We start from the raw sequence: 15,300 nt of genomic DNA, 5'->3' as shown, positions 1-15,300 counted from the left end.
AGCAGATAAGGGATTTTCCAGAATTATCCTAGCAAATGTGTTTAATTACATCTGAATCGCTCACACTGCCGCCGCCCGGAGCCGTCGCTTTTTTTTTTTTTTTTTTGTGTGCTTCACTCTAACTTTCCTCATCCACGAATCTTTCATCCTCGCTCAAATTAATGGGGAAATTGTCGCTTTCTCGGCCAGAATAGCTCTTGCTGCTGGAGGCTATGATTATAAACAATGTTCAGATGTGAGGAGCTCCACAACCCGTGACGTCACGCGCACATCGTCTGCTACTTCCGGTACAGGCAAGGCTTTTTTATTAGCGACCAAAAGTTGCGAACTTTATCGTCGATGTTCTCTACTAAATCCTTTCAGCAAAAATATGGCAATATCGCGAAATGATCAAGTATGACACATAGAATGGACCTGCTATCCCCGTTTAAATAAGAACATTTCATTTCAGTCCTTATAACACTGCAACTTGGCTACAACTTTCTGAAAAAGTTGCCGCGAATTCAAGTACTTTAGGTGGCAGCAATTTTAAAAAGAACCTGCGAAATTCCTGGAGAAACAGGTATGTGATACTTCAAGGTGTAGAGCTGGGAACGTACACTTGTGTTTGTATTAGGGCTGTCAAAGTTAACGTAACAATTACACGTTCAATCAATCAATCAATCAATCAATCAATGTTTATTTATATAGCCCCAAATCACAAATGTCTCAAAGGACTGCACAAATCATTACGACTACAACATCCTCGGAAGAACCCACAAAAGGGCAAGGAAAACTCACACCCAGTGGGTAGGGAGAATTCACACCCAGTGGGACGCCAGTGACAATGCTGACTATGAGAAACCTTGGAGAGGACCTCAGATGTGGGCAACCCCCCCCCCTCTAGGGGACCGAAAGCAATGGTTGTCGAGCGGGTCTAACATGATACTGTGAAAGTTAAACCCATAGTGGCTCCAACACAGCCGCGAGAGTTCAGTTCAAAGCGGATCCAAGACAGCAGCGAGAGTCCCGTCCACAGGAAACCATCCCAAGCGGAGGCGGATCAGCAGCGTAGAGATGTCCCCAACCGGTCCATCCTGGGTCTCGACTCTGGACAGCCAGTACTTCATCCATGGTCATCGGACCGGACCCCCTCCACAAGGGAGAAAAGAAAAGAAGCGGCAGATCAACTGGTCTAAAAAGGAGGTCTATTTAAAGGCTAGAGTATACAGATGAGTTTTAACGGCGTTCATTTTTTTTAACCTGCAGGCTTCCTGCCTCCTTTTTGACCCTCGGTCCATTCCGTAGCTCCGGGAAATGTAATTTGCAATAACATATAGCAGTAATGCACTAAGAAAGGGGGACATTATGGGAATCTCGGATCCAAAGCCATTGCAAGTCATTCTTCCGAAGAAGCAAGACCATTTTTTTTTTTTTTTTATCTTTGACCATCGTATGATGTCATCATTCGAGTAAAAAGCCTGCTGGTGCGTTTTGTCCCTTGCAGAGAGTTGGAGCTTTCACATCTTTGTTTACATTACAGTTGAGTGCATTGATAGCATGAGATGTCGATGGTTACTCTAACTGCTTTAGTCAGATGGAATAAAAGCTCTGCAAAACGGTAGAGAGGAAGTCTGTGGTCAGTTTTATCGGAGACTTTCATCAAAACTTCGCAACACACCACTTTTGATAACAGTCACCGGCTCCACGATATTAGTGCTAGACTACCAAAACAATTAAACGTCGTCTTACATTACGATCATTCTTTGTCAAAGATGTTTAATAATGTAATCAGTGATCTGTGATAGTTTATCTAAATAAATGTTTTATGGAAGATTGAAATAAAGTGTATAGGACCTGTTCTGATTGGTAGTCCGAAGTAACAGAATGTTACGCTTTATAAATAGAGAAAATTAAAGGGGGAACATTATCACAATTTCAAAAGGGTTAAAAACAATAAAAATCAGTTCCCAGTGGCTTGTTGTAATTTTTGAAGTTTTTTTCAAAATTTTACCGGTCCCCGAATATCCCTAAAAAAAGCTTTAAAGTGCTTGATTTTCGCTATTTGCGATGCCACTATCCATTTCCCTGTGACGTCACACAGTGCTGCCAATGTAAACAAACAAGATATGGCGACATTAGCTCGGATTCAGACTCGGATTTCAGCGACTTAAGCGATTCAACAGATTACGCATGTATTGAAACGGATGGTTGGAGTATGAAAGTATTGAAGAAGAAACTGAAGCTATTGAGCGAATAGCTATTGACACTATTCATAGCCATAGCATGGCCGAATAGCTGCGTTAGCATCGCCAGTAAAATGTGCGGACCAAACGATCAGGACTTTCGCATCTTGTGACACTGGAGCAACTTAAATCCGTCGATTGGTAAGTGTTTGTTTCGCATTAAATGTGGGTGGAAGGAAACGTAATATAGTTGCAAATGCATCTGCAGGTTATCCATACATCTCTGTGCCATGTCTGCTTTAGCATCGCAGGTAAATAGCATGTTAGCATCGATTAGCATAGTATGTTAGCATCGATTAGCTGGCAGTCAACGTCAACAAAACTCACCTTTGTGATGTAGTTGACTTTTTAGTTGCAAATGCATCTGCAGGTTATCCATACATCTCTGTGCCATGTCTGCTTTAGCATCGCCAGTAAATAGCATGTTAGCGTCGGTTAGCGTAGCATGTTAGCATCGATTAGCTAGCAGTCACGCCGCAACCAAATATGTCTGATTAGCACATAAGTCAACATCAACAAAACTCACCTTTGTGATTTCGTTGAATTTATCGTTGCAAATGCATCTACAGGTTATCCATACATCTCTGTGCCATGTCTGTCATTGCCGGTCAAATGTGGAGACACTTTGGCATCTTTGGGCCAGTGGTGCAACTTGAATCCCTCCCTGTTAGTGTTGTTACACCCTCCGACAACACACCGACGAGGCATGATGTCTCCAAGGTTCCAAAAAATAGTCGAAAAAACGGAAAATAACAGAACTGAGACCCGGTGTTTGTAATGTGTTGAAAATGAAAATGGTGGGTGTGTTACCTCGGAGACGTCACGTTCTGACGTCATCGCAAAAAGAGCGATAAATGGAAGGCCGTTTAATTCGCCAAAATTCACCCATTTAGAGTTTGGAAAACAGTTAAAAAAATATATGGTCTTTTTTCTGCACCATCAAGGTATATATTGACGCTTACATAGGTCTGGTGATAATGTTCCCCTTTAAACAGTCTGTGGCCTAGAGAGCATTTTCTACTGGGGCTCCAGTACTCTGGAATGCCCTCCCGATAACAGTTAGAGATACTTCCTCAGTAGAAGCATTTAGGTCCCATCTTAAAACTCATTTGTATACTCAAGCCTTTAAATAAACCCCCTTTTTAGACCAGTTGATCTGCCGTCTCTTTTATGCTCTGCCCCCCTGGGCTCCAGTACTCTGGAATGCCCTCCCGGTAACAGTTAGATATGCTACCTCAGCAGAAGCATTTAAGTCCCAACTTAAAACTCATTTGTATACTCTAGCCTTTAAATAGACTCCCTTTTTAGTCCAGTTGATCTGCCGTTACTTTTATTTTCTACTCTGCCCCCCTCTCCCTTGTGGAAAGAGGGGGGCACAGGTTCGTTGGCCATGGATGAAGAGCTGGGTTGGTCTAGGGCAGTGGTCCCCAACCACCGGGCCGCAGAATAATTTTTTATTAATTTTCATTAAAAAAATAAAATCAAATAAAAAACTTTTTTTAAATTTATTTATTTTATTAAACCAACATAAAAAACACAATATGCACTTACAATTAGTGCACCAACCACAAAAACCTCCCTTTTTCATGACAAAAAAAAAAAAAAAAGGACATGGCGCTGTTTTGTACGGCTTTTATACTGTTTTGTACTGTTTTTGTACTTACTTTGATTATTATTTTCAACTGTTTGTAAAAAAAGAAAAGTGTGCAGTTAATCATGTGACCGCCTGGCTCGGTTTGATTGGTGAAACGGAGTCAAACGTCACCAGTGACTGCATTTGATTGGTGAAAAGAGTCAACCGTCACCAGTGACTGCATTTGATTGGTGAAACGGAGTCAAACGTCACCAGTGACTGCATTTGATTGGTGAAACGGAGTCCAACATCACCAGTGACTGCATTTGATTGGGGAAACGGAGTCAAACGTCACCAGTGACTGCATTTGATTGGTGAAACGGAGTCCAAAATCACCAGTGACTGCATTTGATTGGTGAAACGGAGTCAAACGTCACCAGTGACTGTATTTGATTGGTGAAACGGAGTCAAACGTCACCAGGGACTGCATTTGATTGGTGAAACGGAGTCCAACGTCACCAAAGACTGCATTCGATTGGTGAAACGGAGTCAAACGTCACCAGTGACTGCATTTGATTGGTGAAACGGAGTCAAACGTCACCAGAGACTGCATTTGATTGGTGAAACGCAGGCATGTGATAGATCCTACTTGAAGGTCTGTCCGACAAACAAAGCGTGCATTAACAGATCGATAAAAATCGGTAGCGAGTAACGTAAATGGAGTGTCCTCTTTTTGGGATTGCACAATATGGTCAGCCTAGAGAAGGTAAACAAAAAATTAAATTTGTACTATGGCGCCATCTTAGATGACATAGCAAAAATGATCGCCAATGAGCATGACAAAGATCTCATTATTACATCACAAATCGTAAATTTAGCTCGAAATGTTTTATAATAATAATAATAATAATAGATTTTATTTGTAAAAAGCACTTTACGTTGGGCAAACAACCTCAAAGTGCCACAGTGTAAAAAATAGTAATAATAAAAATAAATAAAATATAAAACTAGAAACAGCCCAAAGGCTACAACCAGCATGCATGTCTATAGAAAGGCTTTTTTTAAAAGATGGGTTTTTAAGCCTTTTTTTAAAAGCATCCACAGTCTGAGGTGCCCTCAGGTGGTCAGGGAGAGCGTTCCACAGACTGGGAGCAGCGGAGATTTTCGAAGATTTGTCCGTGGAGGTTGGAGGAGGTTAGCCTGTATGGAGCGGAAGTGTCATGTGGAGGATTTCGGGGTGAGCAGTTCCTTGAGGTAGAGGGGGGGCATTTCCATGGAGGCACTGGTGAGTTCGTAGGGAGATTTTGAATTCAATCCTGAATGGAACAGGAAGACAGTAAAGGGATTTGAGAGTTGGTGTGACGTGGTCATGTTTCCGCACTCTCATCAGGATACTCGCAGCACTATTTTTAGACAAAAACCAAGTGTGACAGACTCCTGCCGCCGTCGTGCGGGTTCCCAGGACCACCAAGGAAGTACATCTTTGAGCAGGTTTGACTCTTGTTTATTTTTCAATAACAAGCTGTCTTCAGGTGTTGTCACTTTTCAGCTCCTTCTCCGCTGCTCGCTCCTCGGTCGCTTTCAGCCGCCCCCGTCGTCGTCGTCGTCTGCGGCTCGCTCTCTGTTGCTCTCACTCTTCAGGCGGGCTCTCCTCCTCCTTCTCCTCACCCTCCTCCGTTGCTGGCCTTTTATACAGCCAGGGGAGATTAATTGATTGTGTGTATGTGCGCGATCCACGCACCTGAACTCGATTGTGGCGTCGCCTCTCCACTCGGCTGCATTCTCCGCCTCCTTGCCGCCATCTTGGGCCGGGCTCAAGCGTGTCCTGCCCCGCTGCTCGTTCGCCGGCTGCGGCTGTCCACACCAAGTTTCAAAGTTCAACTGATGATACATACCGGCGATGCAACCTTAAACAAAAGATATATGCCGTATTTCTTCAAAGTTAACCACCATAAAGTACTTGCTGGCGGCGTAGATTTCTCTGCTTGGTTTATGCAACTTCAATCAATCAATCAATGTTTATTTATATAGCCCCAAACGTCTCAAAGGACTGCACAAATCATTACGACTACAACATCCTCGGAAGAACCCACAAAAGGGCAAGGAAAACTCACACCCAGTGGGCAGGGAGAATTGTGAAGTGTGAAGTGAATTATATTTATATAGCGCTTTTCTCTAGTGACTCAAAGCGCTTTACAAAGTGAAACCCAATATCTAAGTTACATTTAAACCAGTGTGGGTGGCACTGGGAGCAGGTGGGTAAAGTGTCTTGCCCAAGGACACAACGGCAGTGACTAGGACGGTGGAGCGGGAATTGAACCTGCAACCCTCAAGTTGCTGGCACGCCCGCTCTACCAACAGAGCTAAGTGATCCCTATTTGCAAAATTCAACATATTTCATTCAAAATCATTTAAATCAAGGGAACATTTAATTTTGTTTTATATATTTATATTTAGTTTTGCGTTTTGTAATCCAACCACAACTTAGATTACTTGGAAGAAAAAAGGTACTATCTGGCAACAGATCCAGGCCTATTTAAGAGGTAGAAGTCAAAAACTTACAAAATAAAAATAAAAAGTTGGTAAATATATCTCAGTCAAGGTGTGTTTTTTACCTTACTGTACACCTTCCCTTCCTCCTCTAAAAATTACTTTTTTTATGAAGCAAGCACCAGATATGATATCGAAAAAGTAAACTTCAATTTCAACACATCAGTGACAATGACAGAGGTTTTGCTTTTTTTATGTGAAAAAAAACCAACAAAATGACAGTGAGTGAATGTTTAGGGGCTGCAAACAGGATCTTGAATTCCACTGAAGTGAACTTTACTGTGAAATGATGTGCTTTGGAAGCAGTAATACCATCCATCCATTTTCTACCGCTTGTCCTGTTTGGGGTCGCGGGGGGTTGCTGAAGCCTATCTCAGCTGCATTCGGGCGGAAGGCGTTGTACACCCTGGACAAGTCGGCACCTCATGACAGGGCCAACACAGATAGACAGACAACATTCACACTCACATTAACACACTAGGGCTGAATTCACATCCAGTGGGACGCCAGTGACAATGCTGACAATGAGAAACCTTGGAGAGGACCTCAGATATGGGGACCCCCCCCCCCCCCCCCTCTAGGGGACCGGAAGCAATGGATGTCGAGCGGGTCTAACATGATACTGTGAAAGTTCAATCCATAGTGGCTCCAACACAGCCGCGAGAGTTCAGTTCAAAGCGGATCCAAGACAGCAGCGAGAGTCCCGTCCACAGGAAACCATCTCAAGCGGATCAGCAGTGTAGAGATGTCCCCAACCGATACAGGCGAGCGGTCCATCCTGGGTCTTGACTCTGGACAGCCAGTACTTCATTCATGGTCATCGGACCGGACCCCCTCCACAAGGGAGGGGGGGACATAGGAGAAAGAAAAGAAGCGGCAGATCAACTGGTCTAAAAAGGAGGTCTATTTAAAGGCTAAAGTATACAGATGAGTTTTAAGGTGAGACTTAAATGCTTCCTGTCAATAAAGTTTGATTCAAAGTAGTAACTGCCCTGACCACATGATGGCGACAAATACACATGTAATAATGTTCATTAAATAACAAGCAAATAAGCACAACAAACCTTAACAACAAGAGTTTACAACTTTTAGTTGTAAATTCACATCCAGTGGGACGCCAGTGACAATGCTGACTATGAGAAACCTTGGAGAGGACCGAAAGCAATGGATGTCGAGCGGGTCTAACATGATACTGTGAAAGTCCAATCCATAGTGGCTCCAACACAGCCGCGAGAGTTCAGTTCAAAGCGGATCCAAGACAGCAGCGAGAGTCCCGTCCACAGGAAACCATCTCAAGCGGATCAGCAGCGTAGAGATGTCCCCAACCGATACAGGCGAGCGGTCCATCCTGGGTCTCGACTCTGGACAGCCAGTACTTCATCCATGGTCATCGGACCGGACCCCCTCCACAAGGGAGGGGGGGGACATAGGAGAAAGAAAAGAAGCGGCAGATCAACTGGTCTAAAAAGGAGGTCTATTTAAAGGCTAGAGTATACAGATGAGTTTTAAATGCTTCCTGTCAATAAAGTTTGATTCAAAGTAGTAACTGCCCTGACCACATGATGGCGACAAATACACATGTAATAATGTTCATTAAATAACAAGCAAATAAGCACAACAAACTTTAACAACAAGAGTTTACAACTTTTAGTTGTAACAGAACAATATTACTATGATTACATCGATATTTTTTATTGTCACAAAACCTTTTTTTTTATTTTATTTTATTCATATTGTAATGTAAGATGAGGGTTGTACATTTAGAAGCGGAGCAGAGGGCAATGGTTTCTAGCAGGGCTATGTAATGCTCACTAATTGAATATTTACACAACGGGGGGTGAAGTAGACTCTGGCCTTTGTCAGTGGAAAGCCAACGTTCAGGAAATATGATGAAATGGGAAGTGTTTCGTATTTACTTAAATGATAAGAAATCCTGAAAGGGTGCTCTGTGGCTTTTCTCTTCCTTTGTTTTGACACATCAAACCTCACTCTGCCGCAGGAGAGTTCTAGTCCTACGTGGTCCAAGTAGGAGTGCACCTTCAGGGCCAGTAAACGCAGGGAGGAGTCCGGTAGGGACGGAGAAACCGACATCACAGACGTTGCCGACGTGCATGCGGCTTGAGCTCCAGTACACGACTCGCCCTGACTCTGACGTCGGGCCTGTAATGACCCTTTTCCGGTTTGGGTCACGTTTTTATCATCCCATCTTTTGGCAACACCACCCATCCACCGCTCCACTCCTCGCTTTCTCCTCCGTTCCCAGGGAAAAGACTGCACGGAGCGCCAAATGTAGGCTCCTGCAGACCGGCTCATCTTGAAACACTTTCTAATGACTCAAGCGTTGTGTAATACTTGAAGACTTGTTCCAAAAGTCACAAATGAGAAGCAGATGATGATTTTTTTTCGAGGCATGATGTGAAATATAACCTGCAGGCTGACTTTTTTTTTGCATGTGCTGGATTATTTTCCAATCCAATCCAATCCACTTTATTTATATAGCACATTTATATATAGCATTAAAAGATTACAGTTGGTACAAAACGCGGCTGCTAGACTTTTGACAAGAACAAGAAAGTTTGATCACATTACGCCTGTACTGGCTTCCTGTGCACTTAAGATGTGACTTTAAGGTTTTACTACTTACGTATAAAATACTACACGGTCTAGCTCCAGCCTATCTTGCCGATTGTATTGTACCGTATGTCCCGGCAAGAAATCTGCGTTCAAAAGACTCCGGCTTATTAGTGATTCCTAGAGCCCAAAAAAAGTCTGCGGGCTATAGAGCGTTTTCCGTTCGGGCTCCAGTACTCTGGAATGCCCTCCCGGTAACAGTTCCAGATGCTACCTCAGTAGAAGCATTTAAGTCTCACCTTAAAACTCATCTGTATACTCTAGCCTTTAAATAGACCTCCTTTTTAGACCAGTTGATCTGCCGCTTCTTTTCTTTCTCCTATGTCCCCCCCTCCCTTGTGAAGGGGGTCCGGTCCGATGACCATGGATGAAGTACTGGCTGTCCAGAGTCGAGACCCAGGATGGACCGCTCGTCGGGACCCAGGATGGACCGCTCGCCTGTATCGGTTGGGGACATCTCTACGCTGCTGATCCGCTTGAGATGGTTTCCTGTGGACGGGACTCTCGCTGCTGTCTTGGAGCCACTATGGATTGAACTTTCACAGTATCATGTTAGACCCGCTCGACATTCATTGCTTTCGGTCCCCTAGAGTGGGGGGGGTTGCCCACATCTGAGGTCCTCTCCAAGGTTTCTCATAGTCAGCATTGTCACTGGCGTCCCACTGGATGTGAATTCTCCCTGCCCACTGGGTGTGAGTTTTCCTTGCCCTTTTGTGGGTTCTTCCGAGGATGTTGTAGTCGTAATGATTTGTGCAGTCCTTTGAGACATTTGTGATTTGGGGCTATATAAATAAACATTGATTGATTGATTGATTGATTTAAACAACAATAACGTTTCCAAAGTGCTGCACAGCCGTGTTAAAAACAATATTATGCTCCACCAATGACTGAATAAAACAAAAAATGAATACAAATAAAACCAATAAAAACAATATAAAAACAAATATGATTAAAAACTATTTTAAAGGGTAAAATCAATTAAAACAGTAAAATAAAAATAAACAGAGGACAGAGGACCACAGAACTCACGTAGTGTTAAAAGCCAAAGAATAAAAGCGGGTCTTAAGACGAGACTTAAAACAGTCCACTGTGGAAGCAGTTTGAACATGGAGGGGCAGAGTGTTCCAGAGCTTAGGGCCGACCACAGAGAAGGCCCTGTCCTGTCTCCCCTGGTCTTAAGTCTGGTCTTGGGCACCACGAGCTGGAACTGGTTCTCGGACCTCAGAGCGCGCGCAGGGATGTAAATTTGGATGAGGTCCGAGATATATATATATATTTTAACTCAGGGGTCACCAGGTCGCCCGTAAGGACCAGATGAGTCGCCCGCTGGCCTGTTCTAAAAATAGCTCAAATAGCAGCACTTACCAGTGAGCTGCCTCTATTTTTTTATATTTTATTTATTCACTAGCAAGCTGGTCTCGCTTTGCTCCACATTTTTAATTCTAAGAGAGACAAAACTCAAATAGAATTTAAAAATCCAAGAACATATTTTAAAGACTTGGTATTCACTTGTTTGGATAAATTCATTTTTTTTTTTTTTTACTTTGCTTCTTATAACTTTCAGAAAGAGAATTTTAGAGAAAAATACAACCTTAAAAAGGATTTTAGGATTTTTAAACCCCTTTTCCTTTTTTAAATTTTAAATTCCTTCCTCTTTTTTCCTGACAATTTAAATCAATGTTCAAGTCCTTTTTTTTATTGTAAAGATTAATAAATACATTTTAATTAAATTCTTCATTTTAGCTTCTGTTTTTTCGACAAAAAATATTTGTGAAATATTTCTTCAAACTTATTATGATTAAAATAAAAAAAATAAAAAATCTGGCAAATCTAGAAAATCTTTAGATTAAAATTTAAATCTTTTTTCAAAGACTTTCGAATTTTTATTTGTATTTTTGTCCTGGAAAATCTAGAAGAAATAATGACTTGTCTTTGTTAGAATTATAGCTTGGTCCAATTTGTTATATATTTCAACAAAATGCAGATTGGATTTCAACCCATTTAAAACATGTCATCAAAATTCAAAAAAATAATCTTAATCAGGAAAAATTACTAATGATGTTCCGTAATTAATTTTTTTAATAATTAACAGGTGTGCTCAGGTGGAATGGTCCGATGAGGTTAATACCAATCCTTTCGAATGGGACCTCCATGAGTGGTAATGGGCTAAAAGAGCTAAAAGAGCTAGCTGCACTCAGGCGGAAGGCAGGATACACCCTGGACAAGTCACCACCTCATCAACGGGCCAACACTCACATAGTAGGGTCTATTCCGAGTTGCCAATCAAGCCTATCCCCAGGTGCATGTCTCTGGAGGTGGGAGGAAGCCGGAATACCTGGACAGAACCCAGCAAGTCGAAATTTCAGACAATTTTACCTGCTTCGTGTGATTTTACATCTCGTCCAAGCTAAAGAGACTCATTTTGAAGAGAAGGATTACATCAAGATGTCCGTGACCGTTCCCAGAAGAATCCATCCAGGAGTGCTGAACATGAAGGCTGGGGATATGCTGGGGATATGCGTCCAATGATTTAAAGTCCTACTGAAAGCCACTACTACCGACCACGCAGTCTGATAGTTTATATATCAATGATGAAATATTAACATTGCAGCTATAAGTCGTCTGTTTTCATCGCATAATTCCCCAGTATTCTGGACATCTGTGTTGCTGAATCTTTTGCAATTTGTTCGATGAATAATGGAGACGTCAAAGAAGAAAGCTGTAGGTGGGAAGCGGTGTATTGCGGCCGCCTTTAGCAACACAAACACAGCCGGTGTTTCATTGTTTACATTCCCGAAAGATGAAGTGAATGATATTTATATAGCGCTTTTCTCAAGTGACTCAAAGCGCTTTACATAGTGAAACCCAATATCTAAGTTACATTTAAACCAGTGTGGGTGGCACTGGGAGCAGGTGGGTAAAGTGTCTTGCCCAAGGACACAACGGCAGTAACTAGGATGGCACAAGCGGGAATTGAACCTGCAACCCTCAAGTTGCTGACACGGCCACTCTACCAACCGAGCTATACCGGTGAAGTTTTACTATGGAACAGAGCGGTCGAGCGAACACGGTTGGATTGGACCACACACACAAAGTACACTGTATTATGCAGCGATCATTTCGAAAGATCGTGTTTCGAAGAGGGTCCCTTGCGAAGGGCAGAGATGGGCATCGCCACCACCTGTTGACTGGTGTTGAAGAAAGGTGCGGGGCTGGCCTTCAGGTTGTACAGGTACGACCATATAATCTCACTAAAACACTAGTAACACAATACGCAGATAAGATATTTTCCACATTTATCCTAATAAATTTGTCTAATAATATCTGAATCGCTCCCACTGTATAGTGTCAGGCTTGGGCTGTGGATGTCAGGCATGAATTCAGGTACATGATTTATTAAATAAACAAACACTATAATAAAAAATAATCAAACTAAGGGCACTCACAAGGAGGTATAAAACTTGGCTACAAAATATAAACAGGAAACAAAAACACTTGCTCGATTGGCATGAATGAACTATGAACATACAAAACAAATATAGCACTGTGGCATAAATACATAAACTTACTCGGCATGAGACTGTGGGCGAGGACGTGAAGGTTTGGACAGCATGGGTAGGGTGCGTGTGAGTGTGAGGATCCCAGGACGAAGACAAGAAAAAGAGTGACTTAAATAGCTGTGATGATTAGTGAAAACAGGTGAGGCTGAGAACAGGGACGTGACAGGTGAAATCTAATGAGGTTGGCATGGAAACAAACAAAACCAGGAAGTGCAAAACGTGACTGATTGTCCAAAATCAAAAACATAACATGACAAAACAAAATCCATAGGTGTGACATATAGTCTTTTTTTTTTCTTTCTAGTCCTTCACTCTCACTTTCCTCATCCACAAATCTTTCATCCTCGCTCAAGTTAATGGGGAAATCGACGCTTTCTCGGTCCGAATCGCTCTCGCTGCTGGTTTATTTTGTTTTACTATTTACCTTGAACTTTTTAAATAAGAAAATCTCATTTCAGTAGGCCTTTAAAATATGTATTTTGTTTTACTATTTACCTTGAACTTTGCTACAACTAATACGTCCACACTATGGAAAGCGCTTTGAGTCACTAGAGAAAAAGCGCTATACAAATATAATTCACTTCACTTCACCGTCGGATACTTCCACCGTGGAAGAGGGGGAAAAAAAATCTCAGCCCGGCCCCAACGGCTACCTTCGCCTGGTCGAGAAACGGCGCTTCCCTCGCAGACACTGGCGGTCACCTCACCCGTGGCCACACCCCTCCGACCTTCAGGTTGTACAGGTAAAACCATATAATCTCACTAAAACACTAGTAAGACAATAAGCAGATAAGGGATTTTCCAGATAGGTTGATTGGCAACACTAAATTGGCCCTAGTGTTTGAATGTGAGTGTGAATGTTGTCTGTCTATCTGTGTTGGCCCTGTGATGAGGTGGCGACGTGTCCAGGGTGTACGCCGCCTTCCGTCCGATTGTAGCTGAGATAGGCGCCAGCACCCCCCGCGACCCCAAAAGGGAATAAGCGGTAGAAAATGGATGAATGGATCCTAGAAAATTAGTCTGTTAACATTTGAATCGCTCTGCCGTATATTTTTTTTCTAGTCCTTCACTCTCACTTTCCTCATCCACGAATCTTTCATCCTCGCTCAAATTAATGGGGAAATCGTCGCTTTCTCGGTCCGAATCGCTCTCGCTGCTGGTGGCCATGATTGTAAACAATGTCCAGATGTGAGGAGCTCCACAACCCGTGACGTCACGCGCACATCGTCTGCTACTTCCGGTACAGGCAAGGCTTTTTTATTAGCGACCAAAAGTTGCAAAATTTATCATCGATGTTTTCTACTAAATCCTTTCAGAAAAAATATGGCAATATCGCGAAATGTTCAAGTATGACACATAGAATGGACCTGCTATCCTTGTTTCAATAAGAACATCTCATTTCAGTAGGCCTTTAAAATATGTATTTTGTTTTACTATTTACCTTGAACTTTGCTACAACTAAGACATCCACACTTTTTGTCCACCTCAAAAAAAAGCGTCACATAATGTCATTGAAGTGTCAGGACTGAGTAGGACAGGACTTCTCAGATCCACGGCAAGTGTCTTTGCAAACGTCGGCCACTTGATGACAGTGTTAGCTTAACCTTCCCGTTCTCCCTCTGCACCCAAACTGCCTGCAATTTGGACATGTGTACCTTTCACACGGGCAGCACGGTGGCACAGGGGTTGGTGCTGGTACCTCACAGTAGGAAGATCCTGGGTCTTCAGAAAGTGTGGAGTTTGCATGCTCTGTCCCAGGAAACTCCGACCTCCTCCCACCTTCAAAGACATGCACCTGGGATTGGCCCGAGAGTTTGAATGTGAACGTTGTCTGTCTGGCTCTGCGATGAGGTGGCAACTTGTCCAGGGTGTACGTGGCCTTCCACCTGAATGTAGCTGGGAATAGGCTCCAGCCACCCCAGCGACCCCGAGAGGGACGGAATGGATGTATGGAAACCTTTAACATTTGAATCAATACCAATTCCCGCAGCAAGGCAGGGCATGCTGGAGCCCGGCCCAAGATGGCGGCGAGGAGGCGGAGAATCCAGGCGAGCGGCGAGGCAGAGCCACAGGTGTGTGGATCGCGCACCTGGACACGATTGACATATCTCCTCACGATGTATAAAAGGGGAGAAGGAGGAGAGAACGGGGCAGAAGGAGTTGGAGAGCACGCAGCACCTGCAGCAGTGAATGAAGAGCGGGAGCAACAGAGAGCAAGAGGCAGACTGACACGACGTGCCGCTGAAAAGCAGACGGCGGAGCGAGCGGCAGAGGGAGGCGCAGCGAAAGAGCGACCCGACCGCTGTAAAAAAGTTTGATCGGAAAATAAACAAAAGTCAAACCTGCTCAATCATGTCCTTCCTTGATGGTCCATGGAACCCGCACGCCGGCGAGAGTCCGTCACAATATTCTTAAAAAATCTTTAAAAAATTATTTTTAACATTTAATACTTAGATTTCCGGTCTTTTTTTCATATAGTCAACTTTGCATCGAGCAATCTATATATTGCGCTTTACTTGGTGAAACCCAATATCTAAGTTACATTTAAACCAGTGTGGGTGGCACCGGGAGCAGGTGGGTAAAGTGTCTTGCCCAACGACACAACGGCAGCGACTAGGATGGTGGAAGCAGGAATCAAACCTGGAACCTTCAAGCTGCTGCCACGGCCGAGCTATGCCGCCCCAAGTACTGTTTCCTATTAATTTTAATGGGATCTGTCTTTTTTTTTGTTGCGACCTACAAAGTGTTTAAACAGTAAGTA

The sequence above is a fragment of the Nerophis ophidion genome, linkage group LG07 (assembly GCF_033978795.1).
Source record: "Nerophis ophidion isolate RoL-2023_Sa linkage group LG07, RoL_Noph_v1.0, whole genome shotgun sequence".
NCBI classification, from domain to species: Eukaryota; Metazoa; Chordata; class Actinopteri; order Syngnathiformes; family Syngnathidae; genus Nerophis; species Nerophis ophidion.
The sequence above is the reverse complement of the archived record's forward strand: the minus strand, read 5'-3'. Positions refer to the sequence as shown.